Source organism: Pogoniulus pusillus, chromosome 28, assembly GCF_015220805.1.
Source record: "Pogoniulus pusillus isolate bPogPus1 chromosome 28, bPogPus1.pri, whole genome shotgun sequence".
Taxonomy (NCBI): Eukaryota; Metazoa; Chordata; class Aves; order Piciformes; family Lybiidae; genus Pogoniulus; species Pogoniulus pusillus.
The window spans coordinates 6,279,296-6,298,090 of record NC_087291.1 but is presented as its reverse complement, the minus strand read 5'-3'; the positions used below and the strand labels follow the sequence as shown (position 1 = coordinate 6,298,090).

Here is an 18,795-nt window from a genome sequence, read left to right as displayed (position 1 = left end):
CAGAAACCACCATCACTACACTACACACAGAGTGTGTCCTTCCCAGGTATTTAGGTGCAGCTACAGAAACCACCATCACTACACTAACCCACATAGCGTTCCTTGAAGTCATGAGAAGTAATTTCATCCAGAACTTCTGCAGGCTATGATCTGCTGCCTAACAAAAGCAAGGGTACTGTGGATCCTCCCGTTTGTGAAATGCAGGGCTTACTTAATCATTAATGCTCTCCTGTTTATCCCAGGTAACTTTCACTCACAAGGTGGGGGGGGACAAGTCTCTAGTTTCACATGATTTATTCAATAAAAAACAAAAGTGACAAACAGCAACTTTTTTTCTGGGCACTTGGACAAAGGAAGTATTTTATATCTCCAGTGATCCATGAACCTTATAATCATGAGATCTTCGTGTTCATTGTGATATGGCCAACCTCATACCTCACCTAACACAACCAGCTCTGTAGATGGGGAACCACATACATACACAAGATGACTTTCACCTTGTTCTCTGGAATAAAGAGCCTTGTGGAACTATGCTGTACCCTGTTTTGATACACAGACAACTTTGCTTGGGAATATTGGCTTGAGTTTCAGCAAAGACCATTCTCCACACTGCTGATACCAGCAGGCTTCCTGTTGAACAGCAAGGACCAAGTGCCTCTTAGGAGTGGGTCCAAGGAAAATTTTGCATACAGATTGCTGCCCTGTAAAATAACTTTATCTTTCAAGACAGATTGCATGTAAAGTGCAACCTCTGGCAGTTGTACTGGAAATCAAACCTGAAAGCAAACTCCAGCTCCAGTCACTCCATGACTATCTGAGCAGACTGCTCAGGTCATGGCCACTCCTGCTCTCACAGTCACATTTATGGTGTGTATAATTCATGTCCTGAAGGTACCGTGACAGTGCTGAAATACCCAATGCTTTATCAGCCATGTAGTTACACAAATGTCACTCATAGTTAGAATCTATGTTCATAAACCCCACGTAGCCAGGCATGTGTTTGTTTAAGACCTGGGAGGAATGCCAGACCCATATTTTCCTGCTTCCTGTTGCTTAAAGGAACAGGGTGCTGTTGACATTTGTTCTGTGGTGGGCAGGATGTAGTCTAAAGAGTGTGGAAGATGTAAGGCTCTCATGGGTGCATTGTGATGGTTTGGGTGTTACTTGGCCCCCTACTCTTATGAAATCACCCAAACTAGACTCAGCCAAGCCTGGAAATTAAAGAATGAAGCTTTCTATTTACAGCTTAGCACAATATACAAGCAGATATTTGCAATATCTGCAGCTACAGACAGAAATACACAAGTTAAAAAGGTAACACAGAAACACAGCAGCTCTCCCAGAAACCTGAGTGCCCAGGAGGGGCTCCCAACCACCCTTCCACCTCCCTTCCACCCCTCTACCTTATTCCAGACTTTGCCTTACACTCAAGGTGAGTTTGGAGAATTGGCCAGGGGGGTTAGGAAGCAAATTGATTAATTAATTACACAGAGAGCAGGTTAGAGAGAGAAGTGAGGCAGCCAAAGTCAAAGAGTGTTATCTATGTTTATGTTCTTGTATTTATATTTCTCAGCAAGCCTATGAGTGAAATAGACATCCCCACTGTTTCCTTTTCACAGTCTGTAATCTAATTCCTCTCACTAAAATATCCCAGCTAGCTTCAAACTAGCACATGCATACCAACTGTGAGCATCACACTCGATTATGACAGCAGCCTTGGTGCAACAGGACACTGGTTGGGAAAAAATCCTAAATTCAAGGGACTAAGTCAGTTTTGTTTTAGCGGGATGATGGTTAGAATGTTAATTGTGTTTGGTTTTAAACTGATACAGCTTAAACAGTACAAAAACTAGAGTTAATCTGGGCAGCGTTAGGGAATGAAGAAGCAAAGCACCTCAATATCAGTGTATTAACTGTCCTCAACTCAGGGAGGTGTTGCTGAACTAAATTCCCTGATTTGTGCAACTTTAGTAACTATGCCTCCAAATTAATCAAACTATTGCAATTCCTCCATTAGTGTAAAGCTTCACTTGGTACCAGTCAAAGTTAATGCCCCAGTCCCTTGCATAAGCAACCCATACCCCAGAAGCTGCTGATGCTGTCTGTCTAGGATGTGGTGTTGACTGATCATATTTACTAGGCTATCTTCTCAATCACATCAGGGTCTCATATACAATATCTTTTTTGCAGTTGAAGCTCCTGTGCAGTCAACTGCCTTTTGATACATTGAAAAATGAACCAGGGAGCTTGGAGAAAAAGATCTCAAGTATCTATGTGTTGCCATTTGAGTTGAAGAGTTAACGGCATCGTAGCTGTGAGCTGTAAAGCGCTGCTGTGAATCAGCACAGATGGGATCTGTATCATATACCACAAGGGGTTTGCACTTCAGTTCAGACACGTCTGGCTACCACAAGCAGATTTAATTTGGCCAGGGGATTGAACAATGACCTGGTCTGCTTAAACTCCTACTGTTTTAATGAATAATAGCTATGAACAGCACTACCTAAATGGTCTCTTAGTCTCTTTGCCTTTGTTCTTATTTCAGAGTTACTGCTACAGCAGCAGTGTCATTTCATGACTTATAACCTCTGTGATGTGACAAGGTTATTAATACTTTTGTCAGCTTAAGACATGTTGAGAGATTGAAGCAGAAAACTGAGATCAGCTTTCTTTACCAGAATCCTCTTGTGTTTGGGTGGGTGAATACTTCACCACAGACATTAGTCACATTTAAGTCAAACCAACCCCTTTTGCTTTTTAGATGCTTATATACATGAACAAAAATGTAGCATGTTTAATGCAGGTTTAATTTCTCTATGTAGGAGAGGATGGATGATGAAAACAGTCACAATTTTGGCAGCTGTCTCAGAATATGAAGATCTGCTCATGGGTCAAAGGCAATGTTTGGTTGTTTCTATTTCATCTGTGCAATTCTCTTGGTTATGATGTGTTTATACAATTTCATTACAGTGAAATAGTGAAGTAGGTCTACTGTCTTCTCTTCACAGACCCAACACTGCAATGAACAACCTGTCAAAGACATAAAAACTCTTACAGAAACTAATCATTTGCCTGCAGACATTCAGGGCAGGTTTTGTAGGTGTCCCATGATTGCACTATTTTTTTTCTGACCACACAGCAGTCTCCTGGTGTCTTGGCAGGATGATATTGCTGCACGCAGCTCCCCCAGCCATTGGCAGGTGGTCACATTCTTCACATCACAGTGGTCAACTGAATAACTGCTTCATTTCATCTCACAAATGATGAGAAGAATATTCCTAGAGTTATCAACTACAGGGAAGACCCTGAGATGCAAAAATTCAATCCATGTTCAGCCCATATTTAGTTCATTTCTGGAAAGAGGGCTTAGTTTGGACTCTAGTGAGACTTGGATTTAAGGATTGCTTTAGTTCCACTTTGGTGTGTTAGAAGGGTAAAACAAGGACCCAAAGGCTCAAAATGTGGACAGGACAACATTTGTTCAAAACCAGTTCACTTGTTTCAGACTTGTTGTGTTTCATGTCATGAGAACAAAATGTTCTCAACCCAATTCTTCCCAGAGCTGCCCCTTTGTAATGTTCGTACCCTCAAGGTACAGCCCACTTCTGTTGCTGTGCAGCTGCTAAGCCACATTCAACTGGTCCTGAATTGATTTCAAATCCTATATTTTTTTCCAAGAACCAAATTCACTCACAGCCTTGCTCAGCCACAGGCCTCAACTTGGCACTAGATTTATCATCACCCTGATTTCATTAAGGCAGGATAACAAACTGCAGTGGTTTGCTGTCAGTCAAGCAGTGGTCAGTTGTGCAGCTACCTGAATTCCATCACCCTATGCCACAAGCCTCTTTGCTATACATTTGTTTGGTTTCTTACAACTTGTAGCATAATGTTGAGTATTGTCTTTTATCATGCCCTTTCTAAATGGTTACATACTTAACCCAAGCCTTAAGGAGGCACACAAACAATGGGCCTCATCCATGACAGGTACTCAGGCCAGACTATGTTTCCTTTAACGCTGTAGCTGGACTTGTTCTGATTTGCAGATGCAATACTACAGGTATCTTTTGTAGATCCTTCTTAGTTTCTGGATGGACTACAGATATTCTGCTCATTTGTCTGGTATCTAGGCCCTTAGCAGTCATGCTCTTCTCCTTACTTCAGCTGCAGAACTGTAATAATTAGACTTGCTGTTTTCCAGGCCTTTCTTGCATTGCATTAACCTATGCCCCGTTGCAGAGTCTGTATCTCTAGCATTTGCAACACAAATGTACCTGATGTGGCCTGCAGCCCCAGCACTGCCTCCAACACTTGCACTATAACCAAAGGGCTGCAGCCAGGTCACCCCCAGGCAGCAGCCACACACCTGTCTTGCGTGTGTCAGGCAATCTCATGCTCTTAGGTGCACCCATTATACTTCCCTCTTCACCCATCACTTTTGGTCAGATCTTTGGAGCCTCATGCATCAGCAGTCAGGTAAGATGAGAGGTCTGTTACACAGCAGGTGTTTTTAGAAACAGGTTCATTGCCTCTGTGTACAGATCTGTTTGCATCCACTCTGGTTCTTTCTTTCCTTTGTACTGAAAACCTGCCCTCCAGCCAGCCTGTAAAGTTTAGTACAGACTTTCACAAGAGAGCAAAGTATGACAAGGTACAAATGGAAAGCAGGAGGTGGTTTAATTCCTTACAGGATAGGGGCACACAGAGTCCAAGCAGATGAATCAGTGCAGCTGGAATGACAACGCTCAGCAGTCTCCCAGGAAAGTAGAGAGAGTGAAGTCCATCATGAAACAGGCTTAAGATAACTCACATTACATCATATTTGCTGTGCGTGAAGCCTGAAGACAGGGCAGTTGCCACAGCTTAGCTGGTGTGCACTACCTTCTTAAGCTCTTGTACACCAATCACATGTTTGAGCCCTGAGGCTGCACTAGATCAGATTTGCAGAGTTCCATAAAAACATGCAGAATTTAATTAAAGAACAGAGACAAAATGCTCTGTTCTGTATTTTGTAGAGTCAGTTCAAACCTTTGCAGCACCTTAACATTGCACATTGCAGTTAAATAATGTAAAATGTAACATAAAGAATCCATTTGTGTGCTGAACTGGGTGAAAAGCAGATAGAGGGAAAAGGGTGTTTTGGTGTGAATCACAGAGTAGAACGAGTAGAAGAGACCTTTAGAGGTCTGTAAGGGCTGTTGCTAAGACAGGGAATGAGTCATTTCAAAATCAGCAGTTGTCATCCTCGCCCATTCCTCTGGCAGCAGCAATTCTGTCTCTCCTGAATGGTCCTCTCTGCTCTTCATTGTAGCCCTGTCCTTCTTCTCCCTCCCCTCCTCTAGCAGAAAGAGCCCAGACCTCTTCTTTAGGGAGCAAGACTCATTTTTTGCTGATGCTGCTAAAATACTTTAAGCTGCATCTGGTATAAGCAGAACATTTTTGCCTAATTGTATTCCCAACTGTATGTACTTGTATCACAACTTACAAAGGAATGTATCATCATCCATGAAGGAAAATAGTTTTGTTTCATTCACAGGATAGTTATGAACTGTAAATTGAAGAAGTAAAGCTTTCTAGTTAAACTGAAGGGTTTTTTTTTTCTGTCTTTGTTTCAAGTAACAAACTAAAACCTCAGAAATTTTAGAAAGAAAGTAAAGTGCAACCTGTTGTAAATCAGAATGAAAGAGACGTTGATGACCTCAGAGATGAGCAGAAACAGGTATCTGAAAGACAGATCACTAACTACATTAAAAGCAGTAGATGTGGCAGAAGTCACTTGGTGTGAAACCTGATTTCAGCAAATTCTGCATCAAAATCCCTTCTGCAGGCTGCTCACCCCCAGCTCCCTCAGCCTCTCCTCACAGGGCTGTGCTCCAGGCCCCTCCCCAGATTCATCACCCTTCTCTGGACACATTGCAGTATCTCAATATCTATCTTGAATTGAGGAGCCCAGAACTGGACACAGCACTCAAGGTGTGGCCTGAGCAGTGCTGAGTACAGGGGCAGAATAACCTCTCTTGTCCTGCTGGCCACACTGCTCCTGATAGAGGCCAAGATGCCATTGGCTCTCTTGGCCACCTGGGCACACTGCTGCCTCATCTTCAGCTGCTCTCTCCCACCACCCCCAGGTCCCTTTCCTCCTGGGTGCTTTCCAGCCACTCTGTCCCCAGCCTGTAGCCCTGCTTGGGGTTGTTGTGTCCAAAGTGCACAACCCTGCACTTGGCCTTGTTAAATCTCATCCCATTGGCCTCTGCCCACCCATCCAGCCTGGCCAGGTCCCTCTGCAGGGCTCTCCTACCTTCCAACAGATCCACACCTGCTCCTGGCTTGGTGTCATCTGCAAACTTACTGATGTTGGACTCAATCCCCTAGTCCAGATAATCAATAAAGATGTTGACCAGGACTGGGCCCAGCACTGACCCCTGGGGAACACCACTAGTGACAGCTGCCAACTGGATTTCTAATACAAGCCAGGATGCCATTGGCTTATATAAGGCACACTCCAGGCTCAGAATAAAAAAGGAGAATCTCTGCCTTGATACATTTCATCACCCAGTGTTTTCTAAGAATATGTTCAGCTTTGGCCCATTTTACTTTATGTTCAGATAAATTGTCTTTGTGTATAAGAGTTTATCTGAGGATGAATGTAGCTACTTGATAAATATATGATCAAAATCAAATGACAAAGCACAATAATGGCACTAAATGAAAGAGAATTTGATGGCAACTTTTATAATAGAGAAAGAGGAAAAAAAGATCTTGCCCCAAAACCTATTCATAAATTTGCTATCTGAGAGTTTGACATTTCTACAAATTATCATGTCCTCTGCAAAAGATTATTAATCTTATTTTTCCTGAGGAGAGATGAAAGTTGTAGTGTTAATCATGTTGCCTTCTACTGAGAAGTACTAATGCTTGTGGTTATGTGGGCTAGGTTACCACAGGTGGAGAAATCAAAGGATAAGAGCTGGGTTATTTCCTTTGTGCTTTGTCACCTTAAACAGGGTGGTAGCAAATCTCAAAACAGCAGGTTTTGCTTGCCAAAGAAAGTGAGGTGTCTTTGTCTGCATCAGTAAGAACTGTACTGGAGCGCTCTCAAACTCACACAGACTCAAAGCAATCCTGCTGCTTCAGTAATCACATTCTGTTTTCCCTTCCACCCTTTAAAGCTGTTCACTTCACAACTAGACAAACCCCACAATTTTATTTTCATCTCAGTATTTAGAAAGGATGAGTTGGCAATTAAGCTTTTTCCATATCCTACAGGGGAAGTGGATGCAAACAAGAAGATGAAAAGAGTGTTTTTGACACACAGTGCCTTTTACACCTCCGGGAGAGTTACTGCAAGGTAATTGAATGCCTTCTCTGGAGAGTTTTATCCCAAACACCTAAACATCTGGCTTTTAATGCAGAATTCATTATTGCTTTAAGTTATTACAATGGAAAGTGCATTGACATCCTGAAACAAAAACAGTTGTTATTGCAAAGTATTAAACACTGAGCAAGAGAAGCAGTTCCTCAGTGGCATGTAACAGTTGCTGCTCTTATTCCACAAATCACTTAAAGCCACTTATGACTACTATTATTAGCTATAAAAGCCCACTTGGGTTTTATGAATGCTGGAGAACTGAGACAAAAAAAAATGGCTTTGAAAAAGATTGTGTCTTGATCATTGTAAGTCTTTTGGCCCCTGCACAGACACAGTCAAACGAAAAATGGAGATTATATGAGTCAAATTACTTAGAAAAATGTCTCAAGATTTAAATGCAATGCATCTAGGAAGGTTTTATTCTAATTAGAACATAGCAGAGTCACAGCAGCACTCTGCAGTGATATCATCAAATCAAGGCTGTTTCTATGGGAACACCACCAACTCCCAGAAATTATCATGCCAGTTTGCCATAAATAGAAAATAAAAGATTAAAAGAGAGAGAGAGAGAGAGAGAGAGAGAGAGAGATAGAAAGGAAAGGAAAAAAAGACCAAGGGAGAAAGAGAGTGAAGAGGAGAATCCAGTCCTCTCTTTTTGATGCTTATTGAGAATATGTTGTCAAGTCTTATTCTGCAATAAAAAACAATATTGAGATGAAAATTTCACTACAATTTACATTGCTCCTGTGACATATTTGGGGCCTTTAACATCTTTTCTGAAGACTTTCTTGAGGGTTTTGTTGGGGAAAAAAGAAACATGCAATGCACTCTCCTATAGTGGTCTCCCTGTTTCCTGCACTTTCCACAGCCCAAGTGAGTTCATGATTGCTGTGGGAGAGAAAAATAGCTTTGGTCATAGATAGTCACTCTGTTTCCTTAATTTCTATCTTCCTTCTCTGTACTTTGATAGTCTGGTCTGAAAAGGATACAATTACAGAGCAAGAAAAGTAAACAATTAATATCTCAAACACAAGCTCTTCTTTCTATCTGCTTGGCAGATTGTCTCCCTCTTTCAGCAGTCTTCCTAACAGCTGCCTCCAGCCTAGTGTCTTCACCAACCACACAGACACAATGGAAACCACTCAAATTCTTCCCAGGAATATCTAGAGATATTCCATCCCTTTGAGACTCCAGTCCAACAGCATTTCTGCACTCTGGCACTATGCAGGCTTGTACTTCTGGCTTTCTTCACCACTGCAACACATTCCCTTGTCCAGAGGAACTGCCTTCCTGATGGGCTGCCCAGGCTGGAGGCAACAGCTTCCTGACGCTGTATTCCCTGCTGTAAAACTCCCTCTCACTCGTGGTTTGCTTACAAGATATGTGTTCTATTATCTATTTTCTATTTTCACTTATTTCCCTCTTGCCAGCCACTGCTCCTGAAATTATTCATTATAATCTTTTCCAGCCCTGCCCTAATGTAGCTAGAAATAGTACCTGAATATCACACCATAACGTCTATCATTTGCTTCATACATACTGAGAAGAAATCCCTCGCTCCAAAGTAGCCTATGATAATACATTATCATTGAATTTTATCTTGTTGAATGACTGTAAGTAATAATGTCACTTTGGACAAAACCAGACAGTAATAGTATGAGTAAATGCTGCTGAGAATATTGATGGTGAATTTGGTGATAGTCCTCCAAGTACACTCTTTGCCCTTTAGCTAGTGGATTGCTACTCCTGTCTGCACAGCAGAGGGCATTCCCTTGTTCAGATCCCTGCAATGAGTCTAAAGTACATTAAGCACTCTCATGGACTGGGAGAGGTATCAACTATATTTCAAAGAGAAAAATGCAAAAATGCCTTTAAATGCCTTTTAAGATGATGATAGCACCACTTTTAAGGAATTCGAGTGAGTCGAATTGTTCCAACAGGACTTATCTGTAAACTACTTCAGGTTCAGTGAAGTGCTGAAATCCTGCATAGATATTTGCAAACAGTATGTTTACACCTAGGTTTCAAACGAGGTTATGTTTTTCTTTAGATACAAAAGGCCAGGATATTATTTCAGAGACAATCTGGAGGATTTACAATAATATATCCACATGCTAAAGCTGCAAATTTGCTTATGCAAACAAATCATGAGACCTGGCCATCTCCTTCTATCCAAAACAGACTGCTCCCACTATGTGAGCTTCATTTCAAGGACTGCAGAGTTGAACAGTATTTCAGGTTTGATTAGTGGTGACCTAGACGAAAAAGAGGGGCAGCCCAGAGGCAGAGTATAAGGGAAGGATGGCAAAGTGCTGAGAATAGACAGATATGCCTGAGTTACCATCAGGACCTGTAGGGACTTGCACCCAGGATGAACAGATAGAGCCTTGTACCCCCCTTTGGCAACACATATACCATATTAGCAGCTGTGTATACCATGATGTAGGAGACTTCCATTTGCTGTTTAGCATCTTGTTCGGGTAAAGTCAGAGCTAAATCTTTTACCTGACACTGATGCTTAAAAAAAGAAATGTTCAAAACCCAGGATGCAAAAAAAAATATTCGTGCTGCTCTTTCCTATAATGTGATAGCTGAAGCAAAAGTAATTTCTGGGAGGAAGAAAATTGCTCACAAAGATCACAAAGTCCCTTTCTATTTCAGGAAAATGGCAAAGGAAACCATCCCCTTTAAACAGACTATTTGCGCCTACTAATTATCATCTTCAAGTACACTCCCCCTGGTGGGGATGAAAAGATTTCACCCTGAAAAGCGAGATTTAGAACTGGTGTTCTGATTCTTGCCATATTTAACTTTTCACCCTAATTGCAGGCCAGCACTGGGCATGCTTTCAGCTCATTATTCTCTGCAGAGGCCTGCTAATGGTATTTCATCAACTGCCTAATTCTACAGCTTTAACATGGAAAAATTCCTTTCAAATTCGATACCAACGGAGAGCAAACAGTAGGTCTGCTTCACTGCTTTTTTGTTTAGCTGTTCAGTAACTGGATAAACATTAACCAGCTGGGTAGTGCAATTATAATTTTTTAAGGTACTGTAAATGCCTGCAGCAGCATACTGTCTGGCACCCTCACAAATATCAATGAATGCATTCTTGTCCCGCTCATGCTATTAAGAGCGATTAAGTACTTTCACAGAGGTCATGCAGAAAATGATTGTCAGAACCAAGCACTGAGGAAAATCTAAAGCTTTTTTTTTTTTTCTTTTCTATTAAGAGATCTTTTTAAGACAACTCACAACATGAACAGACATAAGCAACAGAAAGACAATTAGTGGAAGAAATTGACATTAGGTACTAATTATTTGCTACGAGCCTGAGCATACTTAGACATCATTTCCAATGAACTCTGCGAGCAGCTTGCTCAATAAGACCAGGAGTAAGGGTTTAGGATTTGGATTAAAAACACAGAAAAAAAGTAAACACTAATATTCCCCCCTAGGGAAATCATCACTGCTAATTATTTTGTCAACAGCTTTCCTCAGCATTGCAGTCTAAATTGCATTTGTAAACATCACTGTTCTGTAACAAGCAACTCAGTCATTGTAATGAATTTCTTACTAGAATGTATTAGAGCAAAATTAAAGTTTAGAGTTGTTATTAACTCTCCACAGAGAGGGCAGAATTTGCACAGCTAACAAGGAAAAGATCAGTACAAATACAGAGGAATATTTCTCTTCATACATAGGGATGTCTCTTTTCACTGTGGAACTAGAGCTAGCAAAGTCACCAAACAACAGCTGAGATGATTGTAACAGAATTTTCAAGTGTTGAAAGCTGTTCAGGAGCATAAACAAATGACATACCAAAAGCAAGATCCTTCTTATATTTCACAGTATCACAGTATCACCAAGGCTGGAAGAGAGCTCATAGATCATCAAGTCCAACCCTTTACCACAGAGCTCAAGGCTAGACCATGGCACCAAGTGCCACGTCCAATCCTGCCTTGAACAGCTCCAGGGACGGCGACTCCACCACCTCCCCGGGCAGCCCATTCCAGTGTCCAATGACTCTCTCAGTGAAGAACTTTCTCCTCACCTCCAGCCTAAATTTCCCCTGGCATAGCTTGAGGAAATTTCTGCTCTTACCTTTTAACTTGCATGCATTAAAATGGAAAATCTGATCTTTACATTATGCACAAATGCCTCAACCTACAGGTATTTTTGATAGGTCTTCAAAATACAGGCAGAACTAATGCTGAATATAAACCAATTAATATGTTCTGATTGATGCATTAGGCCTTGACCAAAGTTTAAAGTCTTTTCTTACTGATGTATATTTTGCCTTTGTTCAGCAGTGATTAGAAATCTTTACTTGTAGTTCTTATTCAAAATACAAAGGTAAAAATGATGGAAGGGATTGAAGATATTCACCTTTTTATCATATTGCCTGGGAAGAATAAAAGCACAAGCACTTATGAGAAGTGATTTTTTTGGCAAGTGTTTATGTTGACACATGGCAGTGAATCATCCCAGATCTCTCTCTACTCAACATCAGTAACAATACACCAAATGGGAGATCTAGTTCTTCTTCCTCTGTTTCAGACACTCTTTAACTCCCCTTAAATGGCTTTATTTTGGGTATTTTTCATTTTCTTGTGTGGGATTTTGAGGAGTCTTGAAGACAACAGTGTCAAACCTTTTTAAAGAAGAAATTACCAATGACTTACTTGCTAAGAGTAATTATAATTTAGTACTGAATGAGTTATGAATGGCAGGAATCTTAATCGAGTTTTAAAATCTGTTTAAATTTTGTTTTGTTTATAGCAAAACCAAATCAATCAAAATGAAATTTCTCTTGCTAGGAAGCATCACTCACCCACTACATACTATAGCAGGTCACCACAGGCCATGCGCAGCTCTCCAGTCATGGCTTCTCAGTATAGAGGTTTAGGTTATATTTATCCTGCCATTTACTTATGCTCTTGTGAAACTACACCTTTATAATCTCATGGAAATTGTAGGCTTGTAATGAATTGAGCTTTCCACAGAAGAACTAGAAGCAGAAATGGAGGGGTACAAAATTTTGTGCTTAGGCTGTCAAGGCTGATGGTATGAGCTGGGGTTCAGCAGTGCAAGATACAGCAAGACAAGTAAATGCAGGAGAAAAACACCAGGTGTAGCAGCTCTGTGTGCCAAAACTACGAGATGACAGACTGGGCCTGCTATGTTGTTCAGCACAACCATCCAGAAAGTACTCCCCAGACCAACACATGAGACACATTCCCAACCTGTGGCAAAACCCAGCATAAGCCTTGCAGTTGCTTGCAATGTGGTACCAAGGAACTATGGAGAATATTGCTCCAGCAGCCTGATTCTAGATTCTCCTGCTCTGGAGAAATTGACACATTGTGAAATAGATACATTGTTGGGAGCCTGTTTAAATGTATTTGCCAAGTAAAATACAATTTCAGTATACACCTTAATTTTAAAATAATTACACAGATGGAACACATGGAAAATAGACTTGTGTTTGTGGCTATGTTTTGTAAAACATGTGTTAGCTACAATGTGTTTGAGGCAAGTTTTCTGTTCTTCAAATAACCCTAAACTAGTAGACAATAAATCCCAGAGAAAGCAGATCCTATATAATTACTTTAAGGTCAGTTTTGTCCCCCATTGCTTTACCTTTTCTGTGATCTCGGATGCAGCTGTGAGGATGAGGAGTTAATGTGGAGAACCATTTAAAAAAAGGAGATTTCAGTGCATTAGCCTTCACAAAGCTCCTTGCAGTTTGTGCAGAAGTCTTCAGTCTCTTCCACTGTGTGCTCCAGAAATGCCTTCATTCTGACTCAGCATTGGAAAGGGAGCACTTTATTTCCTTTTCACCTGTGCATCCCAAAGACAGGACAGAAAGAGGAGACTTTTAATTCCTAGGCATGAAGTCCCTTGCCAAGAGGCAAGTATTACATACTCCAGTGTATTAAGTGTATGCACACTATGGACTACATGTAAAGTTCATTGCTTCAGACTAGACCAATGAACAAACTGCACCAGGTCAGTCCAGCTGCCTAAGTGGAAACGGTGACCATTGCACCAATCAAATTCTGCTGTTCCTAGCGAAAGAAAGAAAGTGAAAGAAAGTGAAAGAAAAGTCCAGAGAATAGGATGAAACATTTTTTTCCCTGCACATTTGCAGTTTGTTCCTCTTAGCTTTGTTTTTTTTTTTAATCTAAACCAAAATATGGACAAAGTAAGCATTAGCAATCAAATTTCAGCTGAGATTAATTTGCATGAATAATGAATGCTGTTATCAAATGTGGTGGGGTTTATATATATATATATATATCTTTTTTAAATAAATGGTTACATATTTCTTTTCTAGGGCACTAGCTATGGCACTCTTGGCTTTGTTTTGTGCTTTGAAGTTCAAACTAGTGACCATCTGGAAATGGGTTTATTGCTAACCACTATGGAAGCAATCTGGACAGATACTTAGGACTAAGAATTATTTAGGCTGACAAACTATCAGGAGCAAGGAAGGGGCTGGTCTTTTTTCCTCGGTGGCAACTGCAGAACCAGAGGAAATTGTTTCAATCTGTGACAGAGGTTCAGGCTGGATGCTAGGAAATGCTTCTTCACAGAAGGGATTAGCAAATATTGGAACGGTCTGCCCAGGGTAGTCGTGAAGTCACCATCCCTGGAGGTGTTTAAGCAGCATGTGGACCTGGCACTTAAAGACATGGTTTAGTGCTGACCTCTCAGTGCTGGGTTAAGGGTTGGATTGGATGATAGAATCATAGAATCAGTCAGGGCTGGAAGAGATCACAAGGATCATCCAGTTCCAACACCCCTGCCACGGGAAGGGACATCCTACCCTAGATCAGGCTGGCCACAGCCTGGCCTTAAACACCTGCAGGTATGGGACCTCAACCACCTCTCTGGGCAACCCATTCCAGGCTCTCACCACTCTCATGTTGATCTTTGAGGTCTCTTCCAGCTGGATGTTTTCTGTGGTTATATGATTGTGTGATAATTTCAAAACAATAAACTTAAACTTCTACGCTGAAAGGACAGAGGCATCTGGAGTATGGAGTTTCGTGGACAGGCAGAGGTGCCCCAGCCCATCGGTGACTTTCCATTGGTGACTTTCCACTAAGTGTCAAAGGAGGAAGTTGTTGGCAGAGAGAGTGATTGGCATTGGAATGGGCTGCCCAGGGAGGTGGTGGAGTCACTGTCCCTTGAGGTCTTCAAGCAAAGCCTGGCTGAGGCACTTAGTGCCATGGTCTGGTTGACTGGCTAGGGCTGGGGGATAGGTTGGCCTGGATGATCTTGGAGGTCTCTTCCAACCTGCTTGATTCTATGATTTCTCCAGAGTTCTTTGCAATGAGTCAGGGCAATGAAAACTTCAGTTTTAGAGCCCTACACTACAGCAGGTTCTCCAGGGAAACTCAGAGAAGGTGAACCTGCCCTCTGTCACCCGAAGGCACCATCCCAAGGCCGCAGGGCAGAGAAGAGCCCACACTACCGTTTTGAAGTAGTGTAGCATCCTCATTCCTGGGGCGTTCGTTGCATGAGGTTAAGTGGGGGTGCTCAGAGGCCAGCAGAAACTTCCTCACCCTGGCAACAACACCGAAGGCTCACTAGGGTGAGGCCATTAATGTTTCCATCGGCAGATTGCACTAGCGCGATCTGGGGCACAAAAAGCTCTCTCACCTGGCTCCAAGTGGAAGCTCCGACGAGGCTGAGGGGCTGAAGCAGTTTGGCAGGACAGTATGGCAGTGTCTTTGTGACACGGGGCAGCGTTTTGGCTTCCCCACGGAAGGCGTGGGCTGGCGGGGGAGCGCGCCGGAGCGCTGCTGGACTTGGCCCTCCCTAAAGCTGCCGGACTCGACGGGCGGGTACGGAAAAGCGTCCCCCAGGTGGACGCCCGCGGCCCGCATGCTCCCCGGGGCACGGCCTCGCCAAGGCAGGCGCCAGGCCCGGGGCCAAGGGCCGCGCTGCCGCCCGGGGCCGCTGTGGAACCGGGTGGCGGAACCGGGCGTTTGGGGGCTGTTGGTGCCTGAGCCACCCGGGTCCGGCCAGCGGTGACCTGGGCCCGCACTCCTTCTTCAGTTCGTCCCTCGCTCCGGGCGGCGTGTGAGAAATTACTGCTCAAATATCAATATATCTTTTTTTTTGTTCTCGCCGAGGACCGGGACGGGCTTTTTTCGCCTCAAGATCTTAAGATCCTCCCCCTGTCCCCGCTCCTTCCCTCCGCCTCCCCAGCCAACTCCAGCCTCCCCTGAGGGGAGGCGGGCGGCCGCCGCACCTGGCGCCCTCTGCCCGGGGAGGAACGCGCAGCGCCGCCCCGGCCCCAGCGACACCGACACCGGCCGCCGAGCAGGTGGGCGCAGCGTCCGCAGGTGCTGGGGTTGGGAGGTGCTCGGTGCCTTTGCCCCGTCTCGCCGCCCCAATCAGCTGGAGGCGCCGGAGCGGTGGGCGAGCTTGCTCCCGCCGCTGGGGCCGGGGGCCGCGGTGGGCGAGGCGGCACGGAGGCCGGAGCTCCCGCCGCGCCGCCGGGCTTGCGGCAACTTGCCGGATAAACTTGCCGCCGCGGCCGGGCGAGCGGGGCTGCCCTCCCGGTCAGCGGCCGGTCGTCGGGCCAAGGAGGGCAGGAGAGCGGCGGGGAAGGTGCGGTTACCCACCGGCGTGGAGCAAGCGCGGCTGCATGTTAGATACAGGCTTTGCGTAGTGCTGCTCTTGTGCTGTTCCAAGGAAAACAGGCTGTTCTCAAGCAGCGCTGGATAGGATGAACTTTTTTCCCTAGTTTTTAGCCTTAAAATAGATGGACTGGATTAGGTCAGCTAAGAAGAGGTGGGATGAGTAACAGCCAAAGCTACCGTGAGTTGAATGGCTGTGTTCCTATTGCAAGGGGGATGCTGGACAAGCGTCGAACAGAAGCTCTACCAGCTTTACTAACAACTAACATGGGTAAAAATGAGACTAAAATCTCGTCACATGCATCAGCCTGTTTGCACCGATACAGAGTGACGGGGAACGTGTTGGTGAAGGGTGGCAAAGGAGTTTGTCGGCATTATTCTCATGATATGCACTGCAGCTGCAGGTTGGGTCACAGCCCGTGTCTCGACCCGTGCGTGGAGGAGTGGAGGAAGGGTGTGTTTGTGTCGCGCAAGGAGTTCAGGAGTTCTAGGAATAGGAAGGGCACATGAGGCCAGCACGCTTCTTGCTTGCTTTTGTGTGTGTGTGCTCGTTACTGGAAGTGGAATGTTACTAAGCCAGATTTCTGAAGGACAGCGAAGTAAGTCTGATTGAGGAGAGAAGATACAGATGTAAGACAAAGGTTGATGATTTCAACACAGAACAGTCTTAGCACAGTCTGCATTTATGGGCTAAAATTTGCAAGTGCTTCCTCTGGCTCAGACATTACTGAGATATGACTGCAGTTGTGGTAACAGCGATGGCTATTATCGTGCATGCTGCATGGATCGAATTGTTGAACTGTTTCCTGATACAATCTATGTTCAGTTTCTCCGTCTGATACAATCTATGTTCAGTTCCTCTGCCTGTTTATCCAGCTCAAACTTGTGTTTGTACAACCAGTGTTAAAGTTGTCGGTTTACATCCTTTGTACTGAAAGACGTGGGTCAGGGAAGATGACGGAAAAAAAGTGAGTAGAACTTTATTCCCTGATGAGCAGGGACATTTATTAGGAATGCGTGGGTGAGGATGGTTCCCGTTCACAGCGTGAACCTGTGACCCAAAACGGTGTCCCCGTTGGAATGTGCAAGCGGTGCAGACACTGCTGCCACCCACGGTTCGTAAGGGACGTTGCTCAGCGTGAGGTGGAAGAAGTGAGGCTGTTTTGCCATTAACTGCTTCGTGTACAAGGCATCATACAAGAAGCTCAGCTGGGGAGTATTGCATTAAGCGATTTGTTTCACAGGTAGAATGCTTTGGGTGTTTTCCTGTAGGTGAGGACAAAACGCATCCAAAGAAATTCGGGGGGGGTTCCTTTAGAAGAGCCTGGTCAAGGAACGGGATTTAGCAACCATCCTGCAACACCTCTCCATGTTACGGTGATGTAGTTAAACATTTAAAGTGTTATCTGCATCACTGTGTTACAATTGGGGCCGCAGTAAGGCTAAGTGGCATGCAAAATTGCACGAAGGACAAGGACCAGTACCAGCTTGCAGTTAAAAAAAATTAAGCCGAATAAAAAAATTAAGCCTATGCAGGCTGTTGTGTATAAATAGTTCCATCAGCTTTGCATACAGACTTGGGTTGCTTAGGGGCAGATACAAAGCTTAATTCATCAGCTACGGTGCTCAGGTCATTGCTGGTTTGAATCTCTTCCTGACTGAGATGCACTTGAGACTCTGTGATTGTACTGTACTGAAAAGAGCAACACATGACTGTATTTATCAAATCAAATAGTATAATACAAAGCAACTTCCCCTTATTTTTTTTTTTTCTCTCCGTTGGCAGCTCTGCAAGGAAATGCAAACAAAGATCATGTAACATCTTAATTTCTCTTGGTGCAATACGTTAGGAAAGGCCATGCCAGGATTGTGTACATAACGACTGCTAAATCTGAATTTGCAGGAAGTGTTTAGGTAAATCAAACATAGTTCAGTAAAACAAACATAGCAGTGTCACATCTCGGTTATCACACTGTAAAAGTCAGGAGTGTTTGTTGAACAGAACATAGCATAGATCCTAATGGACACTCTTTATAGTTGTGAAGAATTAGTTTGGTTGCTTGATGAGGTCAGTGCTTTGGGAAATCCATTGTCCTCTGAAAAGAAGACCTGGAGGTGAAAATGATACCATAGTCATAACAAACAGACAACTGCTTGCACATTTTAAGACAAATGTTCAAAGCTTCCAAGCTGGCTAACATGATTTAGTATCTTTTTATTATACTGGAAATTATTAACTGATATTAAATTGTTTAATATCACTGCTTAAAAATTGTCTAGCTCCAAAGAGATGCAGAGCAGTCAAAGGATTGGTGTCAGATTTTTTTGAATGGTTGTTAGTTATAACTCACCTATGAGTATTATGTGATTTCTTTCAGAAGCAACTGCTTCTGTGGAAGAGATGAGACTGCACTAGCACAGCACAGCTCTTCTAACCTTGGCTTACATAAGCTCCTGATCTGACTGCTGCATTAGTATGTGGGTATTTTATGCTGTGCATTTTAAGGTCTAATAAATTAGTGCAGATGATTGCTTTGGGAAAATGGTAGGACTATCTGGTGTGCCAGAATAAAGATTCATAGCTTTTTCAGAATGTATGTAAAATTAATAGCTAAATAAAGGTAATAATCAAATAATGTAGCAAATTACTTTATTTAAAAGTCTTCAACACAGCAAGTTACTGCAGTTTTGAGATGGAGCTTTCTGGGGAGGAAAAAAACCCAAACAGGTGGGTTTCTTGGCAGTATTCTTATAGTCTTTTAGTCTGTG

At 43.3% G+C, this 18,795-nt stretch overlaps 2 protein-coding genes across 4 annotated transcripts in view; one reads left to right on the top strand and one right to left on the bottom strand.

The window, feature by feature from the left end:
- The window catches only part of SCRN1 (secernin 1), a 132,520-nt gene that overhangs the window by 26,701 nt on the left and 87,024 nt on the right, over positions 1 to 18,795 (bottom strand). The window lies entirely within an intron of this gene.
- WIPF3 (WAS/WASL interacting protein family member 3) overlaps positions 15,511 to 18,795 on the top strand; it is a 42,042-nt gene continuing 38,757 nt past the window's right edge. Inside the window, exon 1 of one of the 3 annotated variants that reach the window (XM_064167117.1) lies at positions 15,511 to 15,710. The gene's annotated coding sequence lies outside the window, so the exon portion shown is untranslated. Of the gene's footprint in view, positions 15,711 to 15,813; positions 15,998 to 16,068; positions 16,298 to 18,795 lie in introns of those variants that run through there. The other 2 variants (XM_064167118.1, XM_064167119.1) reach the window with 2 other exon arrangements.